Source organism: Dermacentor andersoni, chromosome 3 (genome assembly GCF_023375885.2).
Source record: "Dermacentor andersoni chromosome 3, qqDerAnde1_hic_scaffold, whole genome shotgun sequence".
NCBI classification, from domain to species: domain Eukaryota; kingdom Metazoa; phylum Arthropoda; class Arachnida; order Ixodida; family Ixodidae; genus Dermacentor; species Dermacentor andersoni.
The window spans coordinates 61,106,332-61,126,826 of NC_092816.1; the positions used below are offsets into that span (position 1 = coordinate 61,106,332).

A 20,495-nucleotide genomic window follows, 5' to 3' on the forward strand; every position below is an offset into this window, starting at 1 on the left:
ATGCATGGTTAAAGCAATGTTCAATGCGTGGCCGATCACCAGAGATCGCGTAGGTGGCTACTACGGACGTAACCTCTCTCCCTCTCTCCCTCTCACTCCCTCCCTTTCTCTCTCTCGCTCGCACACACACACACACGCACACACACACGCACACACGCACACACACACGCACACGCACACGCACACACGCACACGCACACGCACACACGCACACGCACACACACACGCACACACACACACACGCACACACACACACACACACACACACACACACACACACACACACACACACACACACACACGCACACGCACACGCACACGCACACGCACACACACACACACATACACACATATATATATATATATATATATATATATATATATATATATGCGACGCGTGCGAAGGCAGTGCAAGTTTCGTTCGTTTACTACTAAGCCCCGTGAGCGCTCTTCCTGTTCCTGTTTGTTTTCACCCGTAACGTTCAATCGCCTAAAGGACCTACACATGCTATGTGCGCCCAGCGTTGTTACCTGGCGAAGTGTTTGCTGAGAGGTGGCTAAGAGTAAACTTTGTCTGCCAACCTTTGGTTTCGGCCGCGTAATTAAAGTGCGCGAAGAACGCTTTTTATTCATTTATGTTTGAAATTTGTTGTGGTGAAATTTTCTTCATTCTGTCAAACCTCTGCGTGCGTTTTTTTTTCGATTTATTACGTAACGAATATATATGGGGCGCTTTTCGAAAAACTGCCCACACGTATACGACTGAATTCGCACTTCCTAAATCGTTTTGCGCGTCTAATATAAGGGCTGACTTCCTATTCACTCTCCATATGTCATATAGATAGTTTAACGCGAACTGTCATTTCGCTTCGCCTCTACCCGAAACTACATGAAATTACAATGTCCTGTCAAAATTAGTTTGTGACCTAAAAATAAACCACTAAAGAAGCAAGTCAATTGACCACAGAGAAAGTTGAGAAGCAGTGAAGAAAAATGTTCCAGGACTACTTGAACAATACAACTATGAATGCATACGTGGTGCTACTGCCCGCAGAGATTTAATCAAGTCGCTGTGTCTCACTAAATCCACGGACCCTTTAGAGCTGATCTCTGGTTGTCAGAGCACGACCATGCAGGATCCAAGAACTTTCTGTACAGAGAAAGGGCGCCTATTTTAAGCGTCCATATGATTGAAAAAGGTGTATCACTGCTGGCCATGTTGTGGGCACTCGATGATATGACGCTCAACAGTGAGACCACACTGTTACGCCGTGCTTGCGCTCAGATGACGCCCTTTTCCTTGCACAACGCTAGAAGCACGGCGTGTAGGCTACTTGTGGAGGCGTAAGCGGTGCAGGAGCTGTGTCTCTCGTGTTTCCAACAAAGATACCCACAAGCGCAGTACGCATCTCCTATGTTTTGTTCCTCTTGTGGTCTCGTAACACGTTGATGCTTGTGTTCTTTCTGCGCTCTCGTAACCTTTCCGTACGAAAACAGAACACGTCTTGCATTCACGAATCGAGTGCTGTATAGGTGAGCGACAGCATATATATTGCACACGTCTAGGCATGCACTTCTTTTAAGTCAAATGTCTTTGTTTGGTTCCTTCTGCCCATTGTCGTGGTGATCGGCGGCCGGCGTTTCTTCGTCGAAGCCAAGGAACGCGCTCTATTTCACCCGCGTTCCCAGGAGCGTTCATAGCCGAACGCCAATTACAACGCGCTGTCGCGCGAGAGCATTGCGGCATCTACAAGCGTTGATGTTCTTTAAATAGGCTCTGCTACTACGCCCGCGATCGCTCTCCGGGCCGCCTCCGCAGAGCGGACTCTTCCATCTGTTGCTTGCTTGCCACAATTGCACTTCCTCGCAGGTCGCGAGCGTACCCCGAAGAACTCGTAAAGATTTCTTAAGTCCGACATAGTCAGTGGATACTCAACCAGGTTGGCCGCCATGCCAACGTCGTCCTAAGTTAAGATATAGAGTCTTGCGTGCCACAACCGGGATTGATTGTAAGGCACGCCATAGAGGCGGGCTCCGGATTTTGACCACCTGGGACTCTTTAACGTGCACTTAAATCTAAGTACTCGGGTGTTTTCGCATTTCGCCCCCGTCGAAATGCGGCCGCCATGGCCGGGATTCGATCCCGCGACCTCGTGCTCAGCTGTCCAGCACCACAGCCACTAAGCAACCACGGCGGGTCATTGCGGCATCTAAAGCCGTCCGTGGCTGGTAGTTGCGCTGTGTCGCGTTTCTACACCACCTGGGCTAAGGTTGTGCGCCACGTTCATCGCGAAAGTCCGCTACCCACAGCCGACACTGCTGTGTCGTCTGTGGGTAGGAGTAGCATTCACCAACTCCTACAGTTATCGTATTGGAATGGCGGATTCACCAATGTGCGCTAAGTGCAAGTGTGAAGAGACCATCAGTCACCTTCTGTGCCACTGTTCTCGTTTCGATAATCAACGTGAGACTCTCCAGTGTGCCTTAAATAGACTGGATGACAGGCCATTTACCGAAGCGAAGATCTTGGGAGCCTGGCCTCACAGTTCATTAGCCCAGAAAGCAGTTCGAGTGCTTTTTCGCTACCTGAGGGCAACAGACTTGACTGCCCGACTATAGACATCCGACACCTAAGTTCTCTCTCTCTCTCTCTTTCATTCCCCATTCCCCTCCCCCCGTGTAGGGTAGCAAACTGGACTCAGTCTGGTTAACCTCCCTGCCTTTCCGTCTTCCCTTCTCTCTCTCTCTCTCTCTCTCTCTCTCCGCTCCGCGCCTCTTGTAGAGATGCGCTTTTTAGCGTTAAAGGCCCCATGTCGCAGAAAATCCGGTGTCGGCGGAGTTGTCCGCGAGAGAAAAAAGCCATATATATATTTTGGGTATATGTATATGCTACGCCTTGCTATATGGCATGCGGTATGTGCGGGTTGCATTGCCACACCATTCTATCTCTAAAGTTGCTCATACCTTGTCTTACATTCTCGACAAAGTTATTCATCGGAATTTTGAGAATGACAGCCCACAAACAAATGTCGTGAAGGAAAACACCGACAGTGCATGCATCTTGTTAGATATTGTCAGACTGCAATATTAAAGTGCGGAACAATAGCAGAAACCTGAAGATTATGTAACTATCGTTTTTTTTTTTTTTTTGCCGCCGCTCTGCACTACTTCCGCGATCGGCCCACTCAAGAGGCCACGTTTCTACCAGAAAAAGGGTTAACAGCGCACACAGGTGGGCACAGAGTGAACAACAACAGAGCACAGCGAATTAGCGCTGTGTCGTGTTGTTCACTCTCTTTCTGTGCGCTGTTAACGCTGTAAGATGCTTTACCAACTAGCCCACCAAGTCATCCTTCTACCAGAAAGCTCGCCTTTGTGCACAGCATTCGCCGCAAGCGTTTCCCTGTAAGCATTACGGTCCCATAAGCTGCAGTTACCGGGAAGCGTGAGAAGCAGCCAGGGACCTCTGAATGCTATCGGCGTACCACTCCTAAACGCGAAACTTAAGCGTCCTCCAAGTTTTCGTCCTGCCTGCTCCACCACAGCTTCGCTTAGACGACTCCGGCAGTGCATGGGACCTGCATGATTTGAGCGGTTGGTTGGAGGAGTATCTGGCCTCCGTGGGAGTAAAGGAGCCGAGAAGAAAGTGCAGGTCGATATGTTATCCCGTCATCATCACGCTGTCCACATCCTGTTGCCATCGTGCCACCGTTGCCGTCACGCTGTCATGATTCCACTGTCGTCATTTCGTCTCGGTTACGATGGCGCCGTCGTCGTCGAGCCGTCATCGTCTATGTTGACGTCGTTCCCTCGTTTTCACACCGTGATCACGCCACCGTGCAGTCAACCAAAACATGTTGGTGATAATTTGCGTCGCCATCATCAAACACTAATATCGAGGCCCGCAATTTACTTCGGGTACGTTGCTAGGACGTCCATTTGATTTCTGTAGTCCGAGTAAACTACTATTCGCTTACTTTGAGAATGATCTTCGATAGTTATTGCAAGAATTTTATTGCGATAGCAATTATATGGACATTCCAGGCGTATTTACGCCGTCGGCGTCGCCGCGCGCCGTATGCTGTACAGGCGAGTTAAAGCGTGCAAGGGTTAGACAAACGATGGTGGCTCAGTCTTGCGCGCCCAAGGGAGGAAAGTGGGGAGGAAGCGCGCCGTCCTCCGTCACGCGCAAGGCACAGGGGGAGGGGAGGGAGGGGGGCGCGTTCTATTTCGGCTGCGGCTGCATATGGTGCGGCCGCATTGGCTTTATCTTGAAAGAGAGCTGGGAAGGTCAGTTCGCTTGCTGCTGCTGGCGCGCTTTCTCAATCCGCCGTTTTGACAGCGGGTATGCGCGGTCATCGAGTGAGATGTGTGCATGTTTGCTGGTGCGCGCATGACTCCATGCTTGTTAATATATTTAGTAGGCGAATGCTCACAAGTTTATACGGCCGATAAAGCTATTGTCCTTACTTCGTATAGCTGTCTACTAATTTGAAATCGCAATCGATGCTTCACCTATGGGACGAAGGTGCGGCTTTGGAAATTGTCAATTTGGAGTTGTGGAATTTGACCCAATAGGAAGTAACGTGGGCTACGAATTCGAGCCACTGGCGGTCAGGAGCGCGACTTGGTGTGACTTGTTTGGGGACATTGTTATGGGTGCCTTTATAGCTTACAGCAAGAACTTCAGCGTCAGAACTGCAATTTTACTTGTTACCTAAGGTGTCGAAGCCTAGCTCTGGCACAAAACTGTCTAGCGTGACTTTGGCGATTTGGCCCTTATTTGGTTCATGCCCCGGTTCAGTATGTATAATGCTGCACGGTACTACTGAGACAGTGTATCACGGGGACACAAAAGGTGGCGAACACGGTTTCGCTGGGCGCAGCCGGCTGCAACTTCCGAGCACGCTACGTCATCGTCCAGCATGGATCCAACACGACTAGACTGCCACGGTTCTGCGAGACCGGAATCGGGCCGCGGAATAACACAATAGAGTTTCGATCTGGCGTGTATCGTGATAAGGTAGATGTACGCTACGAAAACAGCGCTTGTGGTAACACCTTCCGACAGCGTGTTTAGCCAAAACGCCCGCAGCATTTCTGTATGAATGGCCAGAACACTCTATCATTTGCTTTATGTTATGGTGTGTTGGTATCATTAGTAACATGTTACGCTAGATAACATTCGTATTTCTTTTTATCGGTTTGGTGAGCCGGTAGCCAGGAACAGCTTGCAACGGACGCGATAATCCATCAAATTTTGCTTCAACAGATCCACATTGTGCAAGATAGAGACGCCACAAATGTATTTTACTTACATGGCTTTGTAGCCACAGCAGGCCTCACAGTATGCATACAGCAAAGTACATGGCATATGTCATTAGCTTACGCGTATGCATATGGGACGCATCTCTGAAAAGATTTAGTTCTTGTTTTAATTTCATTTTCATACGCAAACTTCGTATTTTTATGTCTCCATCGCATGGATGCAAGTGTCCTATGGGCATGGGACAAGGGGTGACGTCGATCGTCTGTGCTTTGAGACGGCTCTCCTGAAGGCCTTCTTATCGGTGAGCTGCTATTAAATGAGTTTTACATGACAAGCCTTCATCAATATAAAGAAAAAAAAAGCGTAAATAACGCTGAGTCGGCTCCAAAGAAGCCATTCCACTAGCCTCGCATCAAGGCACTATACTCTTTCGTTTTTCTTCTTTCACGTCAAATCTTAAGCACGACAGCTTGGTTATCACTTGCGTTCAATTCGATGCTGTATGCGATTTACGGCTACCCAGGATCCCTTCCGAGAATCCTCATGCGTACGTACATGTTTTAATACGACAGCATTTAGAAGCTTGACACAGCGTTTTCTGTGTCTGTCCTTTCCGTTACGCCAACGGTGACAGCTGGCGTCGTCATCGTCAGACACTACCCTCATCCTTAGTTTCACCGTCGCCACAGGGCGACGAAAAATAAACTTTGCCTATTATCACTGCCACTGGTCTTCAAACACCTGTCCCGACGACAATGTGCAGTTGGGCGCTGGACGGCCTAACCACTGTGTTATCACGCAGCGGTTTTAGTAAGGCCACTGTCTAATGTAATTAATGGCCCACTGCTTCCCTTCCCCTCGTTATCATTCGTCTCAATATTTTCACTCCCCTTCCTTTTTCCTCATAGCAGAGTAGCAGACTAGAGCGCACCATTTCAGGTCGGCCTCTCCGCATTTCCTGTAAATAAAATCTCTTTCTCTCACGCACACGCACACGCACACGTACACGTACACGCACACGCACACGCACACGCACACAAGCACACGCACACACAGCTTTGACACTTGCTCGTTTGTGCATGGTTTAGCGCAACGCACGGACTGTGAGAGTGGTGACATATGTGCGTGTTTTTCGGAGGCCACAACAAGCGCACGAAGGAGATGTTGCGAGCAGTATATATTTTTTTTTCTAAACTACTTTCACTCATTTTCTTCAAACCGCCTAATTCTTGGCCGATCCCCCACAACGAGAATGTGCCATTTGTGCAGAGGAACAACAAGAACAACAACAACACGAAGCTGTTCTAGAGCAGAAGCATTATGAAACATAGTTCCAGCGCACATTTGGACAAGGACGAGCAGAGAAAGACAACACGAACGGCGTTCGTGTTGTCTTTCTCTGCTCGTCCTTGTCCAAATGTGCGCTGGAACTATGTTTCATAATGCTAATCATAACCAACTAGCCCAGCTGTCCATATCTAGAGCAGAAGGCGGCGTCCGCTTTGAGAGAGCCTGTTGCCGTCTCAGCAATTCAGTTTAAAAACCAAAAATCGCCGTAGCTTGCAGATATTTAAACGTCATTGTCATTAAATGGGCGTGGGCAGAGACATTACATTTGCAGCGTCGGCGACGATGACTCCTCGTGTTCGCTTAAACACGCACGTAGCAGCAACACGTATCCGCTCTAAAAAGATACGAAAGTACTAAATTACTAAACGAGGGAAAGTCGGAACACGTTTACGCATTGCCCTCGTTTCCTTCACTTTTCCTGGAAGTCGCACTAAACGGAGGTGCTTAGTCTGCCGCTGAGATTTCTGCCACCGATAGCGCACCTGCAGGAAATGTATGTGTGCGGAACGCGCGTAGCTGTGCGCACGGTTAGACGTTACTTGACAGAGATTTATTTAGAAAGTTTGTGGAAACTCCACGGATGTTTGGTTGTAAGCCTCGTTCGTTAGAGTTCGCGCCTCCACGGCTTCGGGGAAAAGAATGCCATCGCGCGAGTTTGTTAGACAGGCATGGCACAATCGGAGATCTTTCTTTCGCGTTCACGGTGTGCAGTGAAGTGTGAGCGTCGTGGCCAGGTAACATAGGCAACAGGATTACTCGCAAATACAAAGAAATACTGAAAAAAATGCGCAATGGCAATCATAATTACGTGCGTCTTGCTTTCCACTCGCGGAGAACCTGTGCACTGCGTTTTTGCCGGGTTCGTTCTTTAAAGCCAACACGTGCGTCGCGCAAGGTCCTTCGCTCAAGCGCTCTTTGCATCCGCGACGAGAGAAACGGGACACGAGAGGGATAGCGGTTAGCGACTGGCTACTCTGCACTGGCAAATGGATAAATGGTAAAAAAAGACACAGCGAAAAAAGAAACGAAGGTATGAAAAGAATCTGTCCTCACAAAAAGGTTGAGGATCCCGTCGACAATCACAATCTTTGATGTAACTCTGACACTTGTTATTTTCGTTGGCAAATATATTGAATCGAGGAAAGGAAAAGTACGAGGAGAAAGGATGACGTCACTCTCCACGAATCTCGTCGCACCGGAAGCACCCGCAGCTCCTGATTCAGATTCCACCCACACCCACTCCCTTTCTACCATGCCCTTTCTCATCTCGAAGTCATGCTAGCTAGCTCAGGGGTTTGAGTGGCGCTGACCAATGTCAAGTCCACCTTTGAGACCAACCAGCGGCTCATATCAACCACTGCCGCTTGTTATCTCGCACGTTCGTTCAGCGCCCTATCTTGTTGGCTACCTGTATAACCACTGGCATGTCCTTTTTGATTACTTGATCCCCAAAGATGCTCTTTTCTGGATGGACCTTTGTGAAAGGTCTGCAACATTTCGTGAATTTAAATAAATACAATAATACAAATCATGACAACGGTCTCTAGTATGACACGTGATTTCCGCCACAATTTTCGCAACGCATCTGGAATCGCTATAGGATCTCTCCTCAGCCTTTTTTCCACCCATCCTGCATGGTGCGTTCTATGTTCGAACGCGCCTAATGTACGGGAAATTACGACATTCGCTATTCCTTCCGAGCCACAAGAAAGAGCTCGAGGACCAGGCCGCTATAGCGCAGTTCGCGGTTTTCGCCGTGGAAAGTCAGTCTGCCGAGCCTCTCGGGGCGTTCGTGTTTTACGACGAGCTCTATTAAATACTACCGTATCCGGCTTCGCGCGTTTAATGGTTGCACCGCGCTGTGTCGTGTCGTTATTCCGCGAAAAAATCGACCGCGCAGCGGAAGAGACGGGTGACTTTGTGGGATACGCGGAACAACGGCATCGTGGTCGCTCTGAGATGCGAAACGCGAGTGGCCTGCCGAGGCTATTCAATCCCATAGAGATACGCCAGGATGGGATTTTATGGCGTACCCTTAAATTCACGGCCAAGGACGCATTTTCTTGCAAAGAAGAAATAGGCTTGAGCGCGTTTGGAAGGCGCGCTACCGAGTCATGAAAGACAGCTTACCAACGTTTATCTAATTGTGCGCAATGCCTCACAAGGGTCTTGAAGGGTATTCAATGAAGGGTGTAATACTTCGCGTAGACTAGAAAAAAAAAAGAAACGAGAAACACCTAACACAAAGGTAACCAACGTAGCTGCAAAGGTCGTTGAACAAACCGGAAATACACTCTAACATTGTTCCACACCATATTAGGAGATAAAGCATATTCAGAGAGAAAGAGAGAGAGAGATAAACGGGATGGGAAAGGCAGGGAAGTTAACCAGATTAGATTATGGTTTGCTGCCCTACACTGGGGGAAGGGGAAATGAAAAACGGAAAAAACAGAGGAGAGAAAAAGCAAACTAACGAAAAAAATATGTATTCAGGTTATTGCAAAATATTTCGTGGTTCGATACGGATGCTATGTGGTCCAAAAAAAATCGTTCCAATGTGCAATAGCGCCAGGGAATGCAGATGAGTAAAATGTTTAATAGATTACAGCTTAAATGCTTGCACTTGACCGCCTGCGCGCCTGGAATCGAGAGTAGTGTGAAGGCGTCCTCGTGGATGAAGCAGTTGAGGGAACTCCTGCAAACGTACTATCGTGAGCTATATGGGCAGGAACACAGCAGCGCGTGTCAGATAGCCTCGAACCTAAGGGGCTTTACTCGAACCCTGCTATGGGCGATGCGTCGGCCACCGTCGGAAACAAAGTGGAAAGGAGCATGCTGTTCTAATAACCGATGGCACTCCCACCGTGCGTCTCTTTATACAAAGTGCGGAATTTCACATAGCCAGCGCACATTGATAACGCTGTTTGATACTGCGGTTACCGGTAACTTTCTGCACCGAAGCGTGACCAATAGTATCACTGTTTGGATGCGTAAGCATTCTAGAGCTACTTCCCTGGCAAATCTTTCCGCCTGACCGTAGCGCGTGACACGAGGTCCTATTCGGGTATATATGAAAGCACCTTACGCTAAACGCAGGAACGGGCGGCTAAGAACTGAGCTCTAAAAATATAAAAAGCATGAAGGAAAAAAAAACATGACTAGCTGTAAATCAGTGCGACACATAACCGTCTTATTGGCTGTCGGCGGCCAGTGAAATGCCTTCAGATACCGTTTTCAAAAAGAAAAAAAGCAGGCGCAGTGGGAGTGCCAGCATCTAGCGGAAGAGCCCCCCTCTTTCTCCTCTGTTTTCGACAGCGCCGTCCGCGCATCGCTCGAACTCGGTTTCGAGGCTACTCGCCACGCGTTCGCGTGTTCCCTCTTACGTTGTGCACGATAGTACCTCTGAAAAAGACAGAAAAGTATGTCCTTAAGAGTGTCATCTGAGAAAAGTGTCGATATACCAGATGTCTGATTTTTTTAGCGCTTTTACAGAACTAAATAAAAAGAAACGTTTGCAGCCGATAGCACAGTTCTACGGCCTGCGATAGCTTACTCGAGAAGGCATGGGGCAATTTCATGAGAAATGTTTAGCCAGAGACCAATAGTTTATTTTTATTTTTAGCTAATCGCTACACATCCCATGTTGCGATTGATGAAGCCATTGAGTTCTCGAGAAACATCCTTGAGAAGTCACCGGCTCCGATTCGTATAATACAATATCTTCCCTATGATGACTTCTCCGAATTTTAAATTGTGAAGTGTTGTTAATTAGTCACAGACGCGTTTCTACTTCTCGTGCATGTAATGTTCTCATCTTCGAGTAATTTAGCTCAAGGCACATGATACGCGTATAGGGCGTAGGCGGCTTTTAAGAAGTATGCTAGTAATTACGCCATAATCACCTTACATAATCACTGTACTCTTCCTGTAGCAACGTAAATGGCTGAGACTTCGAAAATAACAAGTAAACTTGAGGCTAAGGAAATATCTGAATGAGCAATGAAACAAAAGTTATAGTGTAAAGTTTGCAGCCAGCTGGAAAGATGGTTCTATGGATTTAAGAGCGAGCGCGGGCAAGTGATCTTGCCGAGATTGGGAGACGTAGAGCTGGGCAGGTTATGTACGGTGAAGAATGGATACATTTTGTGGAATGAGAGCCAAGGGAATTAAGGAAAACGCAGTCGTAGGACGCGGTCTACTAGACGCTCAGATGGGGAAATTTTCTTTTTGGCGTAGGATGGATTCTGCTGACACAGCACAGTGCATACATGGTATTTGACGATCTCTGGTACAGTTCCTTGCGCTACAAGTGGTCTTAGATCGGTGCTGATGACAACTATCATCACAGCGATGATGATAACACCGTCCAGGTGCAGCTTCCTATACTGTGTACTTACCGCGCTAAGCACAGCGAAATCGTGGTGGCATACCTGTTTATTGACATGTGTGGTAGTCGCAAGAGTCGCAACTTAGAGAGGAAGAGAGATCAACTTTGTTTGCAAATGCCTCCCTGTCAGCGCACGTTAGCTAAGCAGCATGAGATGACGACCTCAGTAGCATCTCGGGTACTAAGCGAAGGAAGAAAGGTGCTTAGCCAGTGTTCGGATGGCTGGCCAGGGATTTGGGGTCGCGACTGCGTGGCTTTGCAAGCATTGCAACACTATGTGTGTGGCAGCGAAAAGGTAAATTTATTTTGCTTGTATAGCCAGATTCCAAGTATGATTAATAATAAACTTGGAAAACAATTCAGTAGGCGTGTCAGAAACGTTAGTGGACAGTCTCCACATATCGTCATCTAATGCGAAAGCATTGTAAATGACTTAAGTGTGCTGCCAAGTACGTCTGTAGAGTTCGTTTCTCGTATGAAACGCGGGTATAGCCCTCGGCTTATATCTTAGGCTTCGGAAAATATGCATTCCTCGCACTTTAAGAATCAGTGAACTCAATACGGGCGTTGCACCATTTAAATGGAGGTTCCTTTTACTTACGCACTCTGTTTCCTCTCTCTCCACTTTCTCGAGCGCTCTTGGAGTGCGTAGGCGCTAAGAACTCGGCGAGAGGCCATTAGAATTAATCTCGGACTGAGTCTGTAGTTCACGCAAAAAAAAAAAAAATATAGACGCAGCTTCTTTTTCTCAGCGATCTTGAATTTATAACGGTATATCGCTTCCCATCTAGAAACACTCCGAGTTCAGCCAACGCACCTTCGAGTTTCAAAAGCAGAAGCAGAAGCAGCTCAAAGGTTCACCGCTGTGCTTAAGAATGCCGCGATTCCACGTGGCTGACCTCTTTCATTGGCCTGACATTGATACAAACCATGCACGCTGCTGACCTCCGTCACTGCGTTTCTGCACACTGATCTTCACACCGAAACAGACTGATATGTACGTTATCTCAGCTTGTTTGCGACTTATTCCTTAACTGTGGCCTAATCTCACAGCCTAATTCAGCAGAACTTTTACTCTTCGTATGGACTGCTGAAATCTTCCTGCGCTTCAGCACTGCTTAAGCAAGCGTAAACAGAGAAAGATAGATTAACTTTATTGCCAAACTACAAAGAGACAGAGAGAGAGAGAGAGAGATTGAAGCAAATTAAGAATAGCTAGGATTTCCAGCATAACCTCCTTAAGTGACTATTCAACCATATTGAACAAGGCCTTTAATAATTTTCAAAAATAGACATGATGTGACAAATTAGAAAGTTTGCTTCACATTTGAGGGCAAATGTATGCGAAGCCACATAGCGGCGATTTAATTGTGTTGTTGCCTGCATCCTTTCACGAGGGTGACACCAGCTTTTTTCTGAGACCGCTGTACAGTTATTGGCGATGAGAAGAGTCCATGATGTGCGTTCTAAATTACGCGAGATGACGTGACGCGTCGAGGGTACAGAATCAATATAACGACTTGTCATACAACGTTACATCACCGTTTGTGTGTTTAGGCAAACTGAAGCCGTTTTTTTTTACCAGCACAAACTGTAGCTAGTGATCACTAATGATCATCTTGTCGACTTACAAGAAGGTGTGACTTCGTATGTTTATGGAAATGAAACAAACGACGGGTTTTCGAGGTTTGTAACATGCCTGTCTGAAATAAGAGCTGAATTTGTCACTTGGCTTTCTTAGAGACTCAGGAGGTTAAAATGCTAGAAGAAAAGAAGGAAGTAGAACTAGAATGAGAGCCAGAGAGAGAGTGAGAGATACGTTCGTATTATTTCACACAATAGGACGTCTTGCAGCGAGTGTTCGTCGGCCAAGAAACGCTTTGTCATTAGGGACAACGGTACCGCGAACATCGGCGAGCCTGAGTTATTGTCTCAAGACCTCAATTGTTTCAGTGCGGATCGTTTCTCGCGAGTCGGCGATTTAAAATAGCGGTTTCGGCGAACTGTTATCCCCCTCCTACGATATTCTTCTAGTCGCGTGGAATTGTCCTTGTGACAGCGTTGAATGTGCCTTGTCGTGCCCAGTGTTCCCACTCCATGGAGACCGGCAGTTGAAACAAGTGTTGATTAAGCAGAGTAATTGTCCACGGTAGGAGAAATCGACAAAAGCTTTCAGTGGCGCTTGATTGCCGCGCCTGGCGCGAATGGAGTAGCCGTATACACAATGTGCTGGATTGTCTGTAGTGGAGGGCAACGTTTTGAAGAGAAAAAAAGAAGAGTCCTACGAAGTGGAAAACATTTTCACCGCCCCGGCAGATCCCATATGACGATCGATGACTGTTGACTGTAATGGGCTTATCATTGAAGCAGTATAAGGACACTGCTAATGAATTGCCACCGTAGAAACACCTTATGTATGAGGCGCGTATACTGCAGCAGGACTCCTCTCCCGGTCTCTCTGATGATCACTCTGCGCCATCTAGCCGCGTCGCCGTGAAGCCTGTGGATGGCCGCTGAAATGCATGAAAAGCCGGTGCGTGCGCTTAGAAATTCATCATGCAGCTACCGGGCTTCTCTAGATTTTTTTTTTCTGGCCACGCTGCGCCATCTGGTAGCGCGGCCGAGAAATGCGCGCGTGGCCTCCTAGACGAGATGCGTGGCGCGCCGGTGCATGCGAACGCTGAGAATTCTCTGGCCGCACACCCAGCGACACACACCCGTTGACCCTAGTTGGCGGGAGGTACATTGAAGAGCTGCACATAAATGCAGAGATAAGAATTTGTAAACTTCTTGCTTCTGCTCTTAAGCAATTCCTGAATAATAAAAAAAAAAACTCGGTGCCCTTCCACTCTGTGAAGAAGGATGACCAGCGAAGCTGTGTATGTGGGCCCCTTAAGGACGAACTGTATACCTCCGCCGCGGATGGGCCCGGCGTTGCACTATCTTCGGGATAAGCGCACGTATGGCGAATTCTTAGCTCCTGTTTCACCTCCGTAGGGTGTCGGCCCGGCATTGCACTATTTGGGTAATTTTGTCTCTACACACGGACACGGTCCTAGGGGAACTAGGCCGTAACATTGCGCTGTAATATACCAGTCCTAAATTGATATGCGGCTTCCAGCATGGTGCATTCATGGCGCAGTTCGCTAAAGCAGAAGCCTTGAAAGACGTTCGATGAAAAGCGGCACATTATTTCATTCAAATGATTGTCTAACTGTGATATCGCTACGAACAAATGGGATTTCGCCCAGATTAGTATTCTGGTATTCTATATCGACAAGGTGCTTATCCTTACCGCCATTTTAGTGTTTCTCGTGTAAATTAACCTAGACCTGGGCAGTTCGTTCCAAGAAAGAAAAGGAACTCTAAGGCGCTCTGTGTATGTATCTTCATCGCCGTGCAACTAGAAGAGGTTTCTTAGCTCGTTTCTCTGTTTATTTATTTCCCGCACGAGGCATATGCGCTCGAAATGAATCCCGTAGAGGAAAACGAATGGCGGAGCTATCTAAAGTGTCGTACCGCTGCCCTTGAGAAACCCGTGTGAGTGGTTTCGATTATGCCCCGCACGGGCACAATTTCAAAGTTTTTCTTCCTCGTGGTGCATTCGGGTGGTCGAAATGCAGCGAGGCTACTCTCCCGCTGCACTGCGTAAAATCAGCACTCGGTGCAGGTTCGAAGTCGCCGAGCACCGAAGAAATGAAGCTGCCCATTACCACAGGCTCCCACAGACCTCAAAATCAACACCTTCGGGCACTAAAAGGAATGCTTCACTAAACGCACCCTCCAAACTGAAGCCCGTTTTGTCCCACTCGCACTGTGGAATTGGGGTCTAGCGCATTTTGGAACGTGCAGCGTGACTGCACAGGCGTCTATTTCAGGCGTAACATTTTTATTCAAAGTCAGAAGAGTGAGCCTTCTCACTTTTATTAGTCGGACATGCACCTGGGGAGTGCGCTCGCGGCAACTGAAGAGCACGCTGAAAGTTCTTAAACCGGCAGACAGAAAAGTGCCTGAAGTATCCAGCGGATGCTGATTGTATTAATAGTGGGCAGTCTCAGGCAGTAGAATGAGACTGAACGATAACTGACCATTCTGGCTGCCAAATCTTTGTCGCCAAATTGCTGCTTTGTCTCCCGGGCACAATTTCGCCTTATGAGCAGTTCTGTTGACATTCACCTGTCCAGCTGGAGTTCCTGCTTGCATGCCGCCATCACTTCGCGACGATACATGATAGAGCAAGCCGTCCTACAGCACCAGAGTTACGCGAATGTTTCTACATTCCAAAGCACGCTCTATTTATTTGTTGATGTTTTTTGTTTTTTTTTTCAGCGCACATGGGAGCATTTGTCGAGGTAATGCGCGGTGGCTTCTTGATGGTGGACCAACGTGGAATGAGTACGGTGTGTTGCTGTTTTCCCTATATAACTGAAACGAAGTCAACCGAGCAACCGAGCAGCCGAAGCTATCAGTAGTTGAGCAGTGATTCTGGCCGTCCGTAGTTACATGCGCGTTGTCGTAACGGGCAGCTCCCAAATAGGTTTGTGGGGCTTTATGGTGCCCGCGACGGAGGTTCTCGCCCGTGAAATTGAAACCGTTGATATGACCGCGACCAAAAATGGCGCGAGCGAGGGGATGGCCCACAATGATGGGCTCGAGGCAGCAGTCTATAACTTCACGAGTACTTGGAGGGAAGCGCCTATGTATAGCTAGGGGATGACGGTAACAACACATAGAGAAAGGCGAGACAAACAAATGGCGTTCCTTTTCATGCACGTGGCTTCCAGTGTATCATTCGCTCACAGGCCAGTGCGACAACTTTTACGACCCGCGCAGCTTAGCCGGCATGCATTACGGGATATGGGTGCTCATTCCCACTGGACGTAAATCTGGCCACGTTCCCATATACGATATGCTTTACCTCTTGCTAAATTTTCGGTTATTATTTTTCGCACTTCTTTGCTGACTTCACAACTACCCAGTGATTGGAGGACAGCCCGAATTGTACCCATATTTAAAAAAGGAGATCGCCTGACACTAGAAAATTACCGTCCTATACCACTAACTTCGCAATGCTGTAAAATTATTGAACATATCATAGCTACTAGTATAACAAACTTCCTCGAAGAACGCTGCATATTGACCAAATATCAGCACGGATTTCGGAAGGGACTATCAACCGTAACTCAACTCGTCACATTATTTCATTCTCTGGCATTGACCCTCGATAAACACGGTAGGATAGACATGCTTTTCTTAGATTTTTGCAAAGCCTTCGATAAAGTTCCCCATAGTAAACTCATTTCCAAACTTGAAGCAATAGGCATTCCACAAATACTTGTTGACTGGATTTCAGCCTATTTGAGTAATCGCCAACAATACGTTGATGTAGCGGGTCAACACTCGGGCTGTCTTCCAGTCACATCCGGTGTACCTCAGGGCAGCGTGTTAGACCCTTTGCTCTTTATACTATATATTAATGATATTGTTGATGTTGTTCGCCCTGGTGTAGAAATAAGATTGTTTGCTGATGATTGTGTTTTGTTTAAAGAAACTAGTTCCAATAACGATTACAACGATCTCAACACTAGTCTGGACACTATACATGAGTGGTGTATAAAATGGGGAATGACCCCCTTAACACGAGCAAATGTGTCTCCCTTCCAGTAACTCGCCAAAAAAATCCGCTGTCATATTCCTACATATTAGGGTCTTCACCATTACAAAAAGTAAATTGCTATAAATATCTCGGTGTAACACTCACTTCAGACTTGTCTTGGAATCTTCATATTGGTAATGTTTGTTCATCCGCCTTCCGCAAGCTTTGCGTTCTTAAACATAAACTTAAAACTGCTCCCACTAATGTTAACCTGCTCTGCTATACTGCTCTTGTAAGGCCAAGACTGGAATATGCGTGCATTATATGGGATCCTCATACTAAGCGCAACATTGATTGTCTTGAACGTATTCAGAGAAAGGCCGTAAGGTTTATTTTTAACAAGTTTCCAGCATTAGATTCACCTTCTGATTTAATACAAGCAAAAGGCATTCCAGTATTACAGGCACGAAGGCAAAAATTTAGATTAGAATTTCTTTCCCAACTTTTGGAAAACAAACTAGCGCTAGATGCATCAACATATTTGTCACCCTTAACTAGCAGGCCCACCCGACACCACAATGAAAAGGCCCTAACCCCATATTTCGCTCGCACAGACATATTTAAGTTTTCTTATTTCCCGAGAACCATTAGTGAATGGAACTGCCTTATCCAAACAAGTAGTCAAACTATGAAATAATCTTTCTGAGCCTGTGTTATTGTTGCTTTTTTCGTTGCTGTTTCTTTTGTATTTCTTGTATTTGTATCGACCACCCTGCCTGGACCATGAGTCCGCAGTATTATATTAAAAATAAATAAATATGCAGCTCATACGCTCTTCCCTGTTATTTCTATTGTTTATATATATATATATATATATATATATATATATATATATATATATATATACATGAACACACGTATATATAGGCGCGCGCGCGCGCGCGCGTGTGTGTGTGTGTGTGTGTGTGTGTGTGTGTGTGTGTGTGTGTGTGTGTGTGTGTGTGTGTGTGTGTGTGTGTGTGTGTGTGTGTGTGTGCGTGCGCGTGTGTGCGTGCGCGTGTGTGCGTGCGCGTGTGTGCGTGCGCGTGTGTGCGTGTGTGATTGGATCTTCATTGGTGTTCGCTACTTGCGGCAGCTTCAGAGTGTCGGATTTACGATGTATAAGCTCTTCGTGTCGTTCTTTTTCTTTCTTCTTTTTTTGCGAACCGCATGAATAGGGGAAAGAGTCTTCCGAACATCAATGACATTCATATGCCACTGCTCGTTAAATTAAGAAAAATGAATTATTTGAGAATGTTTTGCTTGGTAACCGGAATAAGGCTTTAACGCTCATGATGAAGCAGCGTGTAAAGCGAGGAGCGAGCAAGGAAGGTTATCAAGCACTGGTGTCAACATGTAGGCCGTTGATTTCTCCGTAATTCCGTAATAGAAGCAACAAATGCATGAATGCCGTACGCCTCTCTTGAAGGCAATGTTAGTGAGTACGTATTGCACGTATGCCTATTAACCCAGTTATTTTTTTTTTCATGTTTAATGCGAATAAAATTCTTAGCGCTGGCACAGCAGTTTTATTTCCGGCTATCTGTCAAACCGTTTTCGTGGGTCAGTCCCGAAGGTAGCGAATTCTAATGATGTGGCCGATTCCGAATGCAGTGTAGCCTGAAACTGTGAGCCTAACTTCGATCAATGCGCATCTTCAATGAGAAAAAGAAATAATCTTTTAAAATGTCTCCAAATTCAATTTTGTCTGAAAAGAATGCTATTTACTTACTAAGTAGTTATCGTAGATGAGTTCTGCCCAAATATTTCTCGGTTAATATGCTTTCTTTTAGGCCTTATTTTACTGTTATCAATGAAGCAGGTCATTTCCCTGTAAAAGAAACGCAGATTGATGTCATGGTACCTGCACGGAGATTCTGTTGCTGTACAGCTTCCGAAACTTCCACGCTGATCAAATGATCTGGGCTAAAAGCTATACACTAGAATTATTCGTCAAAGTTATTTCTAGCCAGTTTTGATGCTGGGCATAGCATTACCGTAAGCGGCCAGCCGATGGCAACTAGAACTGAAGCGTTTCTCGGGGCGGAGTACTAAGGCCACCCTATTCAACCTCACGCTGATTAGTCTCGTTGAACACCTGTCAGCAGCGAACAAGATATCAATGTGCTACGACGGCATATGTGCATGAACTTCAGAGTGGTGCGTCCTCAGATGTGTGCAACAGATCAAAAAGCAGCTACTCTTGACAGCTGTATACCTTCGCAACCAAGGCCTTGAAACATCGTTAGACAAATGTGCACGGGTGGCATTCTCTCGCAAACCAATGACGCCTTACGCCATCTGTATAAATGGTCAGAGGTTTTCTTATAAGAATGCTCACAGATATCTTGGCATGATCATTGATAGAGATATTTCACGGAGCCCCCACGTGACTTACTTGAAACAGCGCTGACAGCAACCTCCCAGCTTTTAAAGTTTCTGGCCTGAAAAACTTCGGGGATGTCAGAGCATGCAATGTTGTAATTGTACGGGGGACTTATTCTGGGCTTTTTGAGATACAGTTTGCCCATTCTGACGAACACTTGTAGGACACACCTTCGTGCTTTGCAAGCTATTCAAGCACCATGGCTCTCAGAGTTTGCCACGGTCTGCCAAGTTAGCGTATCAACAGTGGCGACTATTGCCCGATCGCCCGGAGCCAACCAATACAAACACACTTCGCGGAGACAGTGCTGAGAGTGCACATTAGGCACTTTGCCCGAACCCGTTCCCATTATGTTGCAACACTACCGTCAGAAAGGCCGCAGGCATCATTTTGTGTTACGATTTCGGATTATTACAGCCGCCTTCCATCAGCTTTTACCCCCGAAATTAAGCCATCGATTGTTATATGGTGTTTGGGTCGACCTGCAGTGCACGTCACCGCACCAGGAAACAGAAAAAAATCTTAGCTGTCATCACCTACTCTTAACCATGTCTGCTCCTTTTGCATGATAGGTGCGCCGACCACGTACATATTCATAGTGATGGATGAACACCTCTCCAAAGCTCCTTTGGAGCCGTGATTTTTCCAGTGAGAGCCACCACCATCAATTTCAAGACGTGTCACCCAACGACATCGATGGCTCTGGAACTTGCAGCTGCTTGCGGTGAACTTCGTCTCGCCAGCCAATAGCCTCCAAGATGGTAAATATTCAGTAACTCGAAAGCAGCACTGCAATCCTTGCTATCATCCCTGCGGCGCAGACCACACTAACAAATGGTATTCTAGATCAGAGAAATAATCCATAAATTGGCTGAGAAAGGACACCATGTGACATTTCAGTGGCTTCCAAGTGACTGCGGCGTAATACGCAACGAACACGCCGGTAACGTTGTTCGGTCAGCTCTTCAAGGCGCCAAAGTGGAGTCGATACCATTATCAAGCATAGATTCCGCTTGAAAACTATATATGTTCACACAGGCTATCACCTTCATGTGAAACACCCGAAGTTGACAAGGCAACTGGCTGCACCTCTCAGACTCCTCTCTCCGTCTTCGCATCCCATCTAGACGCTGCCGACGCGAGGCTACCCTGCTTTGTCGAATTTACAAGTGTTTTACTTTCCGAATCGGATGGGCCGACGACGCCTCGTGTGATGACTGTAGTAGCGAGGAGTACGCGTTCTCTGTGACTGTCCTCGCTAAAATTTACAGAGACGATCGCTCGCGATCGCGACAGCGCGCTTTGATAAAAGAACTTGAACAGAGAAAATCATATTTAGAATGCCGACATCACAAGCAACCGCAGTGGAGTGTGGCGAGGGCACTGTTGCATTTATTAAGTACAGCAGGCTTGGACAAGTGGCTGTAGCCTGAACTGATGTTTGTAGTGCTGCTGCGCTGTGCGGTCA

At 46.9% G+C, this 20,495-nt stretch overlaps 1 protein-coding gene across 3 annotated transcripts in view; it reads left to right on the top strand.

The window, feature by feature from the left end:
- The window catches only part of LOC126547073 (uncharacterized), a 198,173-nt gene that overhangs the window by 160,069 nt on the left and 17,609 nt on the right, over positions 1-20,495 (top strand). The window lies entirely within an intron of this gene.